At 34.8% G+C, this 15,617-nt stretch overlaps 1 pseudogene; it reads right to left on the bottom strand.

The window, feature by feature from the left end:
* Window positions 1–3,639: 3,639 nt before the first annotated feature.
* Window positions 3,640–7,444, bottom strand: LOC145616369 (tyrosine-sulfated glycopeptide receptor 1 pseudogene; annotated as a pseudogene).
* Between the last annotated feature and the right edge of the window lie 8,173 nt (window positions 7,445–15,617).

Below are 15,617 nucleotides of genomic sequence, written 5' to 3'. Positions count from 1 at the left end.
CCACTAATGGTCAATATTGGCTATTTTTTTAAGGTTGAGTGGACGATTTCGTGATTGTTTTTAGGGAAGGGGGTCATGTGTTTCTTAGAAAAATGAATAGCAGTCGATTTAGGGCTGGGAAAGGGAAAGGGGCCGATTTCAGTGGTTGAGATGGAGAGGGGATGTGGTTGGGGCAAGCGGGCTATGTGGGTGAGGTGGGGGAGGGGGTGTCAATGGTGGTGGTGGGGAGGCAGGTTAGTTTTAGGGTTTTTTTAAAAAAATATTTGTTGAATCCTATTGTAGCCCACTTATGAGTGTCCCACATTGAAGAAAGAGGAGAGAAGGTTTCACTTTATAAGGTAGGGGAGTACCTCCTACTATTGCCAATCTATATCTATATCTATCTATACTTCTATACTTAGTATTTAAAAACACAAACCACAATCTATACTTAGCCACAGTCACCATAATCACCCATATGCCACATGTCACCTTTCTTAATCTTTTCTTTTTAAATTCCCATTTTAATATAAAAACAAAATATATAAATATTGTTTGAGTCTTTAATCTTTATGTATTCTAAAACTTACAATTTTAAGTAAGAAAATTAAGTGTTTCATATTCAACATAATTAATTAAAGTTAAACTAATTAGTGTTCATTACATTACATTAACAATAAAATAGTCTTTTCATCTCCTAAACTTAAATATAACTTAAACCAGTATGTCATTTCATGCCCTACAATATCTATATATATATATACCTAACCTAATTCCGTCCACAACAATACCGACACTTTTCAAGAAAAATAACCTAAGTAACAACCCGTGCATCGAACGGGTCAGAAGGCTAGTTGGTTTTAGTATGGAAGCTCCAAAGCCTTGTTTGTGGGCCAAACTCTACTCCTCCTTGTTCGGGTTGCCCAGGCCCATTTCATATTGTTTCGAAATTTAACAATATTTTTCTTTTTTTAACCAATAACATGGCGACACTTGCACTATTGACTTTGTTTAAAAGATTTTTAGATGAAAGTTGTGAAGTGCTGATAAAATCAATTTTTGTGGTTTAAAGTTTTATTTTTTTATTTTAGTAATGTTAAAAATAAAAAAGCATTTTTTAAAGAACGACCTTAAATGAAAGGTGAGACGAATAGTTAAAGTACTAAAGGACGGAGGGAATGGTATAGAAGGAGAAATACGAGTTTTTTTTTTCTTTTTTTAATAGAATAGAATACATACAGATTTATTCCCATAATAAACAACTTTTTTTTTTTGAAGGAACATAATAAACAACTTTTTATTAAAAATAGAACCATAGTAAATTATATAATTACGAAATGTCGTAAATGACTTGCTAATTAGATATTTTTGTTGATTTATTTACGATTTCACCATTTGATAAACGAATTTGTTTACTCGTATCGTATCAAGGTGTGGGACTCCCTCAATTTGGGTAATTGGTGATCCATTTCCAATTCTTGATCAAGGCCCAAATAATTGCAAGTTTGCAACACTCTCTTTCATGTCTTGAAGCAGTCGATGCTCGCGCCCTTTCTTCTGAATGCCAGTATGTTGTCTCTCTCTCTCAAACGCATTCAAATTCCTACTATTTCTGCTTAATTATGGCTGCATTCAATCTATGATTGCACTTCATCATTTCTAATTTTTCTTTCTGCTGCTGAATTTCGAGAATTTTACTTCAAATTTTCAATTCATCTGTTAGTTTAATCTTCTGAATTTCGGCGCATTCTATTTGATAGAATTTCATGGAATTTGCTAGTTTTTGATGTGATATTTTGCTGTGTTTTTTGTTTCCTTGGAATTTTACAGCTTGATTTTGAAATTCTGTAAATTTGATTTGAGTATAATTAATTTTGTTCAATTTGTTCTGCAAATTTAGGGCTGCGCTTAAGCGTAATCGGACTTGTACTTACTAGGTGACTTAGAATTGCAATTGAACTAGGTGCCTTTCAGATTATATTGGCCTTAGAATATTTTATATATATATATATATATATATATATATATATATATATATTTTTGAACAATAGAAATGAAGGGTTTGAGAGGTTAAAATGTGTGCAATCATACCTTTAAATCATGTGATAAAGAATATATGCAAACTATTTTTCTCATGGTATATTTTGTGAAACCAGACCTTTAAATCATGTGACAAAGAACATAAAAAATCAGATACGATCATACAAATGAGAACGGTAACTATGCTTAGTAGAGTAACTGAGTAACATACACTTGACTGACTTAAGTACAAGATGGAAAAGAGATTAGAAAGTGATTTATTTATGGTGATGTTTGAATCCTAACCAACAACCAAATTCTAATAAGGATTTGACAAGTTTTTAATAGCTGTATTCTGCCTTACGATTTAAAAAATTTATTCAAAGTTTTTTTATGCTTAATATTCTCTTAATACTTGTGTCTCCTAACCAAGGCATTTAAATGCTTCACTTCCATTATAGTTTTTGCTTCCCACATTTTTTTGTAAGTGCATTACTCCCACCTTATCTCTATATTTGTTAATATTATGCCTTCTTGTATGGTTGCACACCCAACTAAGCATCCTCATTTACGCTAGCATATTCAAATGGCTTTAGGCCACTTAGTTGGTTAACATTTGGAGGATAGCTGACCTGGTTTTTACACAATATGATTTTCCTTTAAGTTTTGATAGAATATTCTTAGCTTACATAGTTCCTAAGACACTGCTCCATTTAATCAAATCAACATGGACATTGCAAGCAATGCCTTTATCAGTCTTGTCGTTACCTTGAATGATTGTTCCTAAATATCTGAAATTCTATACTTTTGGTGTAGCATCTCTTTCAATCTTAATCTGAAGTTCCATGGTATCTCACCTTTTCCTGAATTTACACTTCAAGTACTCTTTTAGTTCTTCTCAACTGGAAATTTGACTTTTCAACAAAGCTCTAGTTATCCGCTTTGATGGGCCTTGGATGGTAGGACACTTGATGGTTGTAAGTTTTTGTAAGCGGTATCCAGTATCTTTGACTTTGGGTTAAAATATCTAACTTACAAATTCAAGTTTGGAGAGTCAAAGTCTAAATAGCTTCCTGTTTGTCTCTGTCTCTGACCTCACTTTGAATCTATTCATGGTCAGCTTGATTCTTTCGGGATGATTTCCAAGTCAGATGGATTATTGGCTTTGCCGCTTTCAATTACTGAAACTTATTGCATCATTTACATGCGCTATTTAGGAAGCATGAATATGGTCTCTTAGCTCGATAGTTGAAACTATTAGAGCTTCATAGATTCTTTATTTTGTTTGTGCTAATTTTATAGTACTTGATGGGAAGGTATATTAGTTGTTTATATGAAAGATGTGAAAGGTAGGAAGCCATATTGATTTTTTAAGATCCTCTTTTTTAGTCCCGCAGATCTGTACGACGACTGTACTCAAACATGAAGCATTTAGTTATGCTTCCATATAATCTGCTTAAAACTGTCTTCGCCTTAGATATGGAAATACTTGCATTTTATTTGACTGTGAAGAGATATCTTGTCCTGGAGTGGCATATATTGTGAAGTGGCTTAAATTGTCTTGGAGAGGCTTATATTGTGAATTATTAAATTTATATGTATATATGACATGTAAAACTTTTCTAGAGGATACTTGCAAAACTCTGTGATTTATTTTTCTACATAATGTGCATCTCTGCATTTGAACAATGTGTTTGAGAGTTTCTGGGTGTATACAATTTATACTCACAAGAAACAGACTTTGTAGTTTGTACAAAGAGATTTCTGGCTTCTGGCACAATCAGCCAGTATGCTTCCCTATCAAGCGTAGCAAAAATCTTGCATAACATTTTAAAGTAATATAAAACCAAATGGTCCGCTGCAATGCACTGAGAACTGTCACCTCATTTCTACTGGACAATCTTGCTCAGACCTGGGTGTCTGTGGATAGGACCTTACATTCTTGAGCTGATCGACAACTTCGTTGATAGTTGGCCTTACCTGAGGGTTCTGGTTAACGCACTTGCAGGCCACTTCAAGCACCTGTAGCATCTCTTGCTCATATCCTTTGCCTCTCAGTACAGAATCATATATTTCTTCATGTTTTCCTTCATTTTTCAATTGTTGCACCCATACAACTATTTCTCTTGATGCCTTTGATTTGGATACCTCTACAGGCCTCTTCCCCGTGAGCAGTTCAAGCATTACAACACCAAAACTGTATATGTCGCCTCTTAATGTGGCTACCCAAGCCTGTCCGTACTCTGGTGGAATGTACCCAAGGGTTCCAACGAGCTCGGTTGTAACATGAGTTGCATAAGGGAGAATGAGCCTGGATAATCCAAAGTCAGCAACATGTGCTTCAAAATTCTCATCAAGGAGAATGTTACTAGACTTTATATCACGGTGCACAATGTGTGGTTCACAGATTTGGTGCATGTAAGCCAGCCCCTTACCTGCTCCAAGAGCTATTTTCAACCGTAGTGGCCAATCAAGTTGGGATGGACCATTTGGGTTCTCATGCAACCAGTAGTCAAGGCTTCCGTTTTGCATATAGGAGTACATCAGTAGCCGAAGACCATCATGGACACAATATCCTAGCAGAGAAACTAGATTTTCGTGTTGGGCCATTGATAGAGCTTCCACCTCTGCTTTAAATTCTCGTTCAATCAGACACATGTCTCCTGAAAGCTTTTTGATAGCAAGCTTAGCTCCATTGTTTAAGGTTGCTTTATAAACCAAACCGAATCCTCCACAGCCAATGATGTTTTCCTGGTTGAAATTGTTAGTGGCTTTCAGTATGTCCAGTATTGTCAGATCCTTGATCTCAGTGGTATAGCTTGGGAAGACCATTACTAGGCTGGTATCTTTGCCAACCTCTCGGGAGCTGGAGTAACCGGAATTCATTTCTGTTTCAAACTTATCATTGTCACCCCCTGGAAGGATCCTTCTTTTGGACATTATCCAGTATACCAGAATCATGAACATGCATGAAAATCCTAAGCAGACACCAAGCGCAACCCCCAACAACAGTTTCTTGTTTAGGCCTTTGCCATGAAAAGACTGACGTTCAGTTCCTGGGCTTGATTGGTCTGAACAAGGATGATGCTGCAAGACTCGACCACATAACCCTTGATTCCCTAGAAAGCTAGATTCCGTGAAAGTGTCAAACTGACCTCCTGTTGGTATTGAGCCCTTGAGGTTGTTGTTGGAGACATTGAACTTTGATAAGAAATTCAGGCTTTGCAATGATGCTGGGATTTCTCCAGTCAAATTATTCTGAGAGAGGTCTAGCTGTTCTAGGTTTGTGAGATTTGAAAACTCTGGTGGGATGCTGCCTGTGAATTGGTTATCACTGAGATCCAGTACATGAAGATTCTGTAGCTGACTTATTTCAACGGGTATATTACCACTGATTTTGTTGCTCTTGAGGTATATTGCTGGAGGCAGGTTTGCAAGCTGGTTGTATTGCTGTGTACTTGCATTATTTGGGGCGACAAAGACTGGGAGCTCAAGGTAACTTCGATTCAATTTTTCAGCGACCTTCTCTGATAACAATGCTGGCAGTCTGTTGAGTTGCTTTGGATATCCTCCTGTTAGAAGATTATTTGACAAATCCAAGTAAAAAAAGTTTGGCAGAGTTCCAATCCAGTCCGGAATTGTTCCTGTGACTTTATTGAATGAGAAGTCCAGAACCTCCAGACTCTTTATATGTACAAGCCACTCTGGAATTTTCCCCTTCAGTTCACATCCTCCAAAAGCGAGAACTTGCAGGTTTTGGAATTCGTCTGCCCCTATGAAGCTCTTTTCACTAGGCATAACTTCATTATAAAAGTTTTTTGACAGGATAAGGGTGGTGAGGCTCCTGCAACCCCCGAAAATCTTGATTGCATTCGACACATTGGTGAAGGTATTGTTAGAGAGTGAAAGGAAAGTTAAAGATGGTAAAGTCACGACATTAGGTGAAATCGGTCCTGTTAAGTGGTTGGTGGCTACTCTGACTGCCATTAGTGATTTGCATGAGAATAAGCTCTCTGGCAAATTTCCCGTGAACCTATTGTTACCAAGGTCAAGTATTTGGAGTTGGACTAGGCTTGAAAAATCAAGTGTAGAAATGTTACCTTGCAGAGAATTAACTCGTAAAATAAGCTTTACAAGTTTTGTACAGTTCATCAGGGATGCTGGTATAGAACCACTGAAATTGTTTATGTGAAGGTGCAATTCCTCCAAGTTCGAGAGCTTCCCAACATCCAGAGGGATCATTCCAGAAAATTGGTTTGAGAACAACTCGACGACCTTGAGGTTGGTAAGGTTAAGCATGCCTTCTCCAATGGTTCCGCGTATGCTATTTGCAGGCACGGACAATTCAATCAGCGACTGCAAGCTGTAAATGTCATCAGGAAGTAATCCGGTCAGAGAATTAAAACCGGCTCGGAAAACTTGGAGTCTGGTACATCTGCCTAGTCCAACAGGAATATCTCCTTCAAAATGGTTGTTGGAGAAATCAAGGGTTATAATCATAGGAGAAGTGGTACATATGGATGAAGGAATCTGACCAGATAAGCCATTATTGCTGGCATTAAAACTGGTCAAATTCGATCCTGAAAAAAACCAAGCAGGCTCAATCTTTCCATGAAATTGATTACTTGAAATATCAACAACCCGAATGGCAGAAGGGAAACTACCATTCAGCAAAAAAGATGATGACAAGTTACCATCAAAACGATTCGAGCTAACATCAATGGTCTCAAGTCTATTCAAGGAACTAAAAATCCCTCTAGGAAGAAACCCAGAAAGAGAATTATGAGAAACATTAAGGTAAGAAAGACTTGTAAGGCTCTCAAACGAAACCGATATATTGCCTGTCAATCCTCTCCTAGGTAACGACAGCCATACAACCCGGCCCTTATCATCGCAACGTATTCCTTCCCAGGAGGAGCAGCAATCAGAGGCAGAACTCCAATTGAGTGGACCAAAAGAAGAGGATACTGAATGAGAGAATCTAAGCAGTGTTTGTTGATCGTTTCGATGACAAAGCTGCTGCTGCTGCTGATGGGAGAATGTGAAGGAATATAACAGTAAGATGAAGATAAGATGGTAACAAGAACAAGTACTGGTTTGTGAAAATGAAGGGTGGTGAAGAAACTCAACAAGCATGGCTTAAAGAATGAAATTAAATTTTTGGTAAGTATGTATGTATGTAAGTTTGTTGTAAGTGTGATTAATGAATGTTATTGTTGGTAGTAGGGGACAGTTTATTTTGGTATGGTTTAATTCAGCTGTGATTCATCAGAAAAACCAGAAGAAGAGGACGTGAAGATGGGTGCTTGGTCCAGTCATGTGGGCTTCCACTTCCCATGTTTGTATGCTTACCCATCTTCAACTCTTTGCTCTAAGGTCAGAGAATTTTAATCATATTATAAAATTTTTATAATATAATATGGAAATAAAATCAAATAAAATAATTTGATGTTGATGTGGATTTCTTTTTATTTTTATATTTTAAATTTAAAATTAAAAAGATTAAGTTTTTTTTGTATTTGCCAAAAAAGAAAAAAGGTTACAAGAAAGCGTTTACTTTTAGGGCGGCTATATGGAGGAGAGTGGACTTTGATTAAAAAAGATGGGATTTTTCTTTTTAATGTTTTTTTTGGGGTTAAGATTAGGGTGTATAAAATGAAAGTAGGGAAGATTTAGGAGAGAGAAATAGAGAGTTAATATGATGAGTAATGATATAGAATTAGTAGTGATAAATATTGATTAGATTATGGATAGTGGGCATCAATTTGGAATTATTTAATTACTTGTATATGGTTATTATAATAATAATAATGATGGTTATTATAATAATAATAATGATGTATAGTATAATTATTATTGATGATGAAAATGATATTTGGGGTATTGGCAATGACATAATACTTTGAGGAGAGAGTGCTCTTGTTAATAATATTCTTTTTGAAGTCTACCATCTTTGTTTGTTTCCCATTTTGGACCCCCCACTTCCTTTTTTTTTTTCACCCCCACCTTCAATAGCATCATACACACGTTTTTGGTAGCTTGTGGGCAAAATCATAGCCAATTTTGACTCTCATATAGTTTTGTGAAAGCCTCATTCTAAGAGGATCCTATATTCCTATATATATGTATTCTCTCCCCCTTCCCTAGTGACCTAATTTTATCCGGATTTTTATTTGGTATCATCATATCAACGATAAAATGACAAGGGTGTTGATTTCATGAAATTGAGAATTTACGACAGAATCAGAAGTTATTTGGTATATAAATATTTTATTCTTAATTAATTATGTAGATTTTTCATTTTTTTTTACTCTTACTAGAAGAATCTTTAAAGACTAGAAAGTCAATGTTAAATATAATTGCTTCTAGCAAACCCCTTTCTTTATAATTATGCAAATTAATCATCATAATGCATCATATTTTATCACATGCTTAATATTATGTTGAGCAATCCTTTCACCTATGTTGAAAAAAATTTGGAGTTTGATATTTTAATTAGCATAAAATAAATTTTAAATTTTGGTGATTGGTAAAAGGTAATTATATTGGTTGGTTCAAGTAAGCTATACAACAATTATACTTGATTATGTTCATAATTAGTGATAATAAGTTCTTTTTGTTGAAATATACGAGTACTGTATAGTTTGTATTAGATTATTTAAGTTGATTATACAATACGGTTTGTCTTATATTGTTCATAGCATAGATCCCGTGAATTGTACACACAAATACTAAAATTTAGTTAAAAAAAACCTCATTATGGATATTTTTTATTTCTTTTCTGTTAGTTTGGTTTAACATTTGTACTTTGTATAATTCCCCAAATAAGTTAAATTATTTGTTTCAATTCCATTAAATTTTTACATAGAAAACCAGTTTGAAAAGAAATATTACCAAAAAAGTTGGTCATTGTTTACTTGAATTATCTAAAATATAAAATAAATAATTATGCCTTTTATGGCCAACCCTACCTTTGGTTGTGGTTCACTATTGAAATCCTTATCATAAATTAGAATGTGTTTAGTTTATTTTAGTCCTCTAGTGGTGTTTTACCTTTTCTTATTTAATTACAAAACTTTTTCCTGGCATATATTGGTTAGTTTAGATAGTTGGTCTTTCTTTTGGCACCACTTTGTTAGACATTTATTTGATATGCCTGTTGAAAATTTTGGCCACGGAATAATTGAGCACGTATAGGAATAACCGAATAAGTCTAATAATTTTTCCCCTTTAACGTTTTATTTTTTAATATATAAAAAGTTACTATTATGTTTATGTGGTTTCAACAAAGATTTTAAATGACTTTGTTTATTACAATTGTAAATCGTAAAAGTAGTAAAGTAAAGTTTGTTAGTAATGTCAAAAGTCAAAACGTGTTAATCAATAGCCCATCTTTGAGTTCTATATTCTTAGAAGCAAATGGGACAACTAAGGGCCTGTTCACATTTACTTAATTTCAGTTCAGTTCAGTTCAGTTAAGCTCCAATCAGTTCAGTTCAGTTCCAATCAGTTCAGTTCAGTTCAGCTCTTAATTTCCCTCTCACATAAAATATTCATTTCAGCTCAATTCAGTTCAGTTCCAATCAGTTCAGTTCAGTTCAGTTCAGCTCCAATCAGTTCAGTTCAGTTCAGCTCAGTTCAGTAAATATGAACAAGCCCTAATTTGAGATGAGAGTATTGGTTTATCAACAATACCGATTTTAACTTGCTCAACTAATAATTGAATCCATAAGGTTTCATTTTAGTTAGATTTCAAGTAACATATAAACAAATTCTGTTTGAGTTGGATCTCTTGACTAGCTGAGCTCAAATACAACAATTTGAAAATAAATTATGTACTCCCTCCGTCTCTTAATTAGATTCCTATTTTCTTCATTTATTACTTACATAATAGAGAGAAGTAAGAATCTAATTAAAAGGGATGAAAGGGATATTAACTAACGTTTGAACTCAATTGAATCCGAACAACATACATACTTACATACTCCGATTGACAAATTCGGAGTAGTACTTTGTAGTATATACTCGACTCGATAGCTATGATTTTAAATTTGTAATGCCTTTGACGCGGCAATTCTGAATTTCTGACTTGTTTAATTCGGATTGACAAATCAACCCTTTGTTTTTTGAAAAAAAAACCCTTTGTTATTTCTTCCTGATTTAGTCAAGAAATTTAAGATCAAATGCCCCCCTTATATATAAAAACAATAAAATATAAATTAAATGCCCACTATATTTTTTTTTATAAAAAAACATAAAGTTGTGGAGAATTTGAGAAATTTCCTTGTTGATTTCTCTCATAGAAGGATTTAGAATTTGACTAAAATTCTACACTGATCAAGTTCTTTACTTCTTTACAATATTCAACGGCTAATAAATAAAATGCTAGACTATTATGTAAATGACCTCATTCTTTTTTTTTTTTTGTCCCCAAGAATTTTCTGATTTTTGGGGCGTAATATTTATTTTCCTAAACTAGTGAAGTTTGACCCTTTTTTTGGATTTAATGATGGGATTTTGTGGAGGTGGGTCAGCAAAAATATTGATTATGCACAAATCAGATTAATTCCGTTTGGTGGGCAATTTAATAAATTCTCCTCCTTTCTCTCTCCAAAACCCTAGCCTCCATTGTTGAATTTTGAAGGGGCTTCCATCGATTTTAATCGGTGGAAAGCCCCAATCCTTGTTTCTTTATTGTTTTTTTAGGTTTATAATAATGCTTCCTCCTTTTGGGAGGAACTTTTCTCCCTCGAAAGAAAGGGTTTCCGATCTCCTTCGAAAGACAAGGGTTTTTCGACCTCCTTCGAAAGACAAGGTTTATCTCCTCTTTTCGAGGGAGAAATTTCTTAGGTTTGAATCCATGGTAGCAGATCTAATGGATTGTCGTGAAATTATTTCGTTGGTGAAAAAGTTATCAAGTTTTCGAATACGGACAGATGAATCAGAAGGAAAACATTCTCACGGCTACAAAGGATCGTTAGATTGTCTCTCCAACAAGGCTGTAATTTTCAGCGATATAAGCGGGAGATGCTCCGCAGTGCAAGATCTACTCGACGATCGTAGTTTTTATGAAGGAAAATTCTATTTGATTCAATATCTTATGTATTTGTTAACGTCGAATCTCTATTGTAGATGTCGTATGACTTTTAATTAATGAAATATTTTTGCTATTCAAAAAAAAAAAAAAAAAAAAATAAATTGTCAAATTTGTTAGATATTTAGTTAGTTGGGAAATTAGAGGCTTATATGGAGAGATCTAATGATTATATATTTGTTTAGTGTCGAATGTCGATGCCAATTAGCTTAGGTTTGTTTAAGTTGTAGGGTAATAACCGATACCTTTGATCAAATCCCGTCTGCATCATTTTTTTAGAACACACTTAAAAACTTGTTTAGCAGAAGTAGTGAATTAGAAGATTGTTTTTGGAGTGATGGTGAAAAAAGGCAGAGAAAAAGGGAAGAAAAAGGTGTCAATTTGGTGGGAATTTTAATTTTTAATTAATATAATATAATTTACTTGGTATGATTTTTTTCTGTTTAATGTTGTCCAAGTATTAATGTTTGTGATTTGGTGCTGTGTAAAGTTAATGAGATTAGTAATAGCATATTCCGTAAATTATGAGCTTAATTTAGGGATAAGAATTAGGTCAAGGGGATGTGGGTTATTGATTGATTGATTTTGTAATTTTGTAACGATTAAGGAAAAGAAAGTTATTCATTGGTTGAATATTTAATTAATATGATGATTTTGCTGTTAATTAGTTGTTGGGTGGTCTTTGTTATGATACTCCACTGAAGGAAGCTACTGATGATAGTAATACTTGTACTAGAAAAAACTACAAGTGGGATTAAAATGATACTAATTCGAGTTAATCGTGAATAATAATTAATCATTAGGCTCCACGCTTATGGTTGATAGTTGCATTGTTTATAAGTTAAGATGGGAATATGAACATTTGTTGGTCACTCATGTTTGTTTAAAGATCAGTGGGTTATATTGTTTATAGTTGAAAGAAAGTATGATTTCATGCCACTACTAAAGCTGACTTTGCTAAATAATTGTCACTAAGTTTCTGTGTATTTTGCTGTTTGTCTTGCTCTTCTGGGTTTTATATTGGTATTTGACTTGGTACGTTAGGTTTTCGAAAGCTATTCGAGAAGAAACTTAGGTTTAGTGTCTTTTTCAGAAAGAGAGTGAACAAACGATTAAACGAAAGAAAATGATACCTTAGAATAGATAGAGCCGTCTATGTTTGAGATTCATTGGCACAGTATCAGCACAAGCTTATAATCCTAGGCTCTAGTGAAAAAGGGGTTCTTGTTTAAGACGAATAGGGTAGCCGAGGTGGGTGGGGGGGTTTGGATTGTTTGAAGTATGATTTATGCAATAATAAAGACTTTTTAATAGATCCTTGATCTGAAGTGTGACAATTTTTACTGCTGTACAATAAATTAGAAGTTGAGACAATACTTTCCTGAACTGCTAGCTTTGTCGAAAATGAATGGGTTTGAGAAGCTCTTGTATCAGAATATAGTGGCATGCCAAACATCTCATGTTCCTAACACTATGTTAATCTGTGAGTTAAAAAGAGAGTTCTAGTGGAGACTTGCATGTCCCATGTCTTTAGGTTTCTGATGAATCACTTGACCACTCTGCTGTTGCGAAATTTTATGCTATTGGTCCTATATGTATACAAGAGCAAAGCTCACACATTTACACTTTAACTAGCAAGTACAATGTTTCTCGCCTTAAAAATGATTATGCTGAAGACTAAAACACACTTCTTCAAAGTCTATCCTTCTTTACTTTTGTTCTCATCTGTCTTATTCCTCTCCAATTCTGGAAAAATTTCGGGTACTGTATATTGGTTTTTCTCTTTGTTTTTTATTAAGAGAATTGGTTTGAGCAATAACTTTTGATTTTGGAGGAGGGCAGAAGGGACTAGTGTTTCTTTCTGCCTGAGTAGGTGGAAGCAAGTTTCGTGACAGTTAAAGTAGAGTGTGAAAGAAACAGCTGATGAGAAAATATATCATGCATGTCTTACTCATTCGCTCACTGTGCACTTCCCTTCAGACTGTATCAGTATCAATGTTAATTGTTTCCAAACATGGTTTGATGCTAGACAAAGATAGAACAGATAAAGAAACGAGAAAACACTATCAGCTAACTTAATTGCATTGGTCAATGAGGCGTGCCTTCTGCTGCCTTGCTCTATGAGTCTATTCCAACCCCAATCCCTTTCTCTGTTCCTGTAGTTTCTATTTTTGTTAATGTTTGATTGTTTGCTTGATTATGCCATCATAGATTCATAGAGTGCTCGGCATGGCAACAACAGTAACAACTACCTAGATTTTATACTTCTTTAGGCTGAAATTAAGAAGATTAAGGTGTACGGAATCTTCAGAGGTAATTTAGGAAGGAAACTACAGTGAAGTTACTTTGAATGTGAGACTGAAGGTAATTAAGTAGTAGCAAAAGCACAGTAGCAGTTCTAGCACTAGTTGCAGTCATTGTCGCGTTAATAGTAAAAAACATTAGTTGAGAGTGGAATACATGAGAGAGACAAGTGAAGAACACAGAAAAGCTAGACCAAAACAACAACAGCACACACTCTAGCTAGAATTGTTACCAGAATTTTCAAGGGTCAGATATGCTTTCTGGTTGACAGTACCAGCCTATGGAAAGAAATAATTCTGCTAAATCGTAGCTCATCACCTTCCTCGTAGGCTTTTACTCTATTCAAATCTCTGATTGTGATCCTTCAGTCCCTTCACAGCTCGTCACTTTGGGAGCTGAGGTGCTTTCTCTTGACATATTTAAAGCATCAAACATGAGCCTCACATATATTATCTCAAAGTTACGGATGTAGTGCATGCCATACATTAAGTTCTGCTAAAGTAAATGTGGCATGTAATTATGGCCTATTATTGCCTTGGTTCTTCTGATGGAGATCCCACCTAGCTGAGGTGTGTGTATCCGTTTGGAGGGGAGGGTTTGAGGTTAGGTATATGCAGATAATCTGTAAAAGTTGCAAAGAGACTATATGATCTGTATCCCTATGATTGTGAAATTGTTGCAAACTATAGACTGTCAATTCAATAGGGGACTGACTAAACCTACATCTCACTTCAGATAAGAAGTAAGGATCTTTCATTGGCGCATTTGATTCATTAACGTTAAAGGGTTGTACGTAGAATCTATTAACTTGGTTGAACTGGATGTGAACAATTGCTTTGCAGGAGTATATGACATACGGAGTATATTTTAACAGTTATTCTTACATTCCGAAAGTCTTTTTATATTTAATCTATTGGTGGAATCATTCTCTTTAGATTACACGGGTTGACATTTGTAATAGGCTGATCATGTTGCACATAAAACAGCTTGATCAAAAAGAAAATGTGTATCTACCTATAGAAGTTAAGACAGTTGTTGCCAATCTTGAGACTGAGAGTCTGCCTATAGAAATGTCAAACTGAATTACCATAGTTTGTGGTGCTTCGGATTAATCTGGGAGATTTTGTTTTTGACAGTATAGTGAGGCTCGAGAGTGATAATGGAGGGTTGTCCATCAGATACTTCACTATGATTGCAGCGTTTCAAGAAGTCCATGTCAGTGAGATATATAGCTAGATTAATGCTTAAAGATTCAAAGTTTTTATCTATAATTCTGCAAATTTTTTGTTGAAGTTTCTCAGACAAGGGTAGGTATGGCACACACAGGTTTTGCTTCCTGCCAAAGCACTAATAACCACTATGATGCTAAAAAAAGAATTGTTGGTGATAGATAGTAAGGAAATAATAGCAAACGATTTTGCTAGAATTTTTTTCGTTACAAGACTATGTAAGGCTTTTGGAATTGCTATCACTAATCTGCACTACTGTATGCTTCTGAGCTGGTTTTGGTGCCTGTCAAATGTAGACGGAAACTGAGCCATTAAAAAAGTTCCACGAGATTTGTGTAATTCATCAAAAATGTTGGTACAGGATACCAGTGGGCTAGTATGTTAATAGAGAGTAGGACTATAGTTGCATAATTTGATTTGTTGGCTTGTTAGTTTGGTTGTTCTGTACTGCAGCAAATTGCTGCCAAGTTGTATTAGATTGAGACCTTATTATAGGTGAAACCATTTTGAATGTATCATTGTCCGAGGATGTAAGTATCAGTAAATCAGGCTGCAGAATGCATAAGAAATCATACAGATTATTTGAATTAAAAATGGAGATCGATTACAGTTTTAGTTAATGTCTGGTTTAGTTATTTGTAGTTGCCTGATCATATTTTCTATCTTTCTATAAGACCGTAGTTTCCAATCGTTCAATCCAGATCTCGGTCTCCACTTGTATGCTCTCCATACTGGAAATGTGTGATCCTGAGGTGGTGGAAGTTTCAATGGCTTGGCATGGTTTAAAAGTTGCCAATGAGGCCGTTGGTCTAAGAAGGGTGATTGTGAAAACAGACAACTCAAACTATACCATCATCTGAAAAGAAGAAAGGAAGCCAAGGAGATTATAGTATTGGTGTGTTGTAGGCTGGCCTTCTTAATCTAGCTATCAGTTCTTGTTTTTTTTTTCTTCTTCATGTTAACAAGGTATAATTTGAGTCTTCCATTTGGAC

This window comes from Chenopodium album, chromosome 26 (genome assembly GCF_948465745.1).
Source record: "Chenopodium album chromosome 26, dcCheAlbu1.1, whole genome shotgun sequence".
Classification (NCBI taxonomy): Eukaryota; Viridiplantae; Streptophyta; class Magnoliopsida; order Caryophyllales; family Amaranthaceae; genus Chenopodium; species Chenopodium album.
This window is presented reverse-complemented; position numbering and strand designations above follow the sequence as displayed.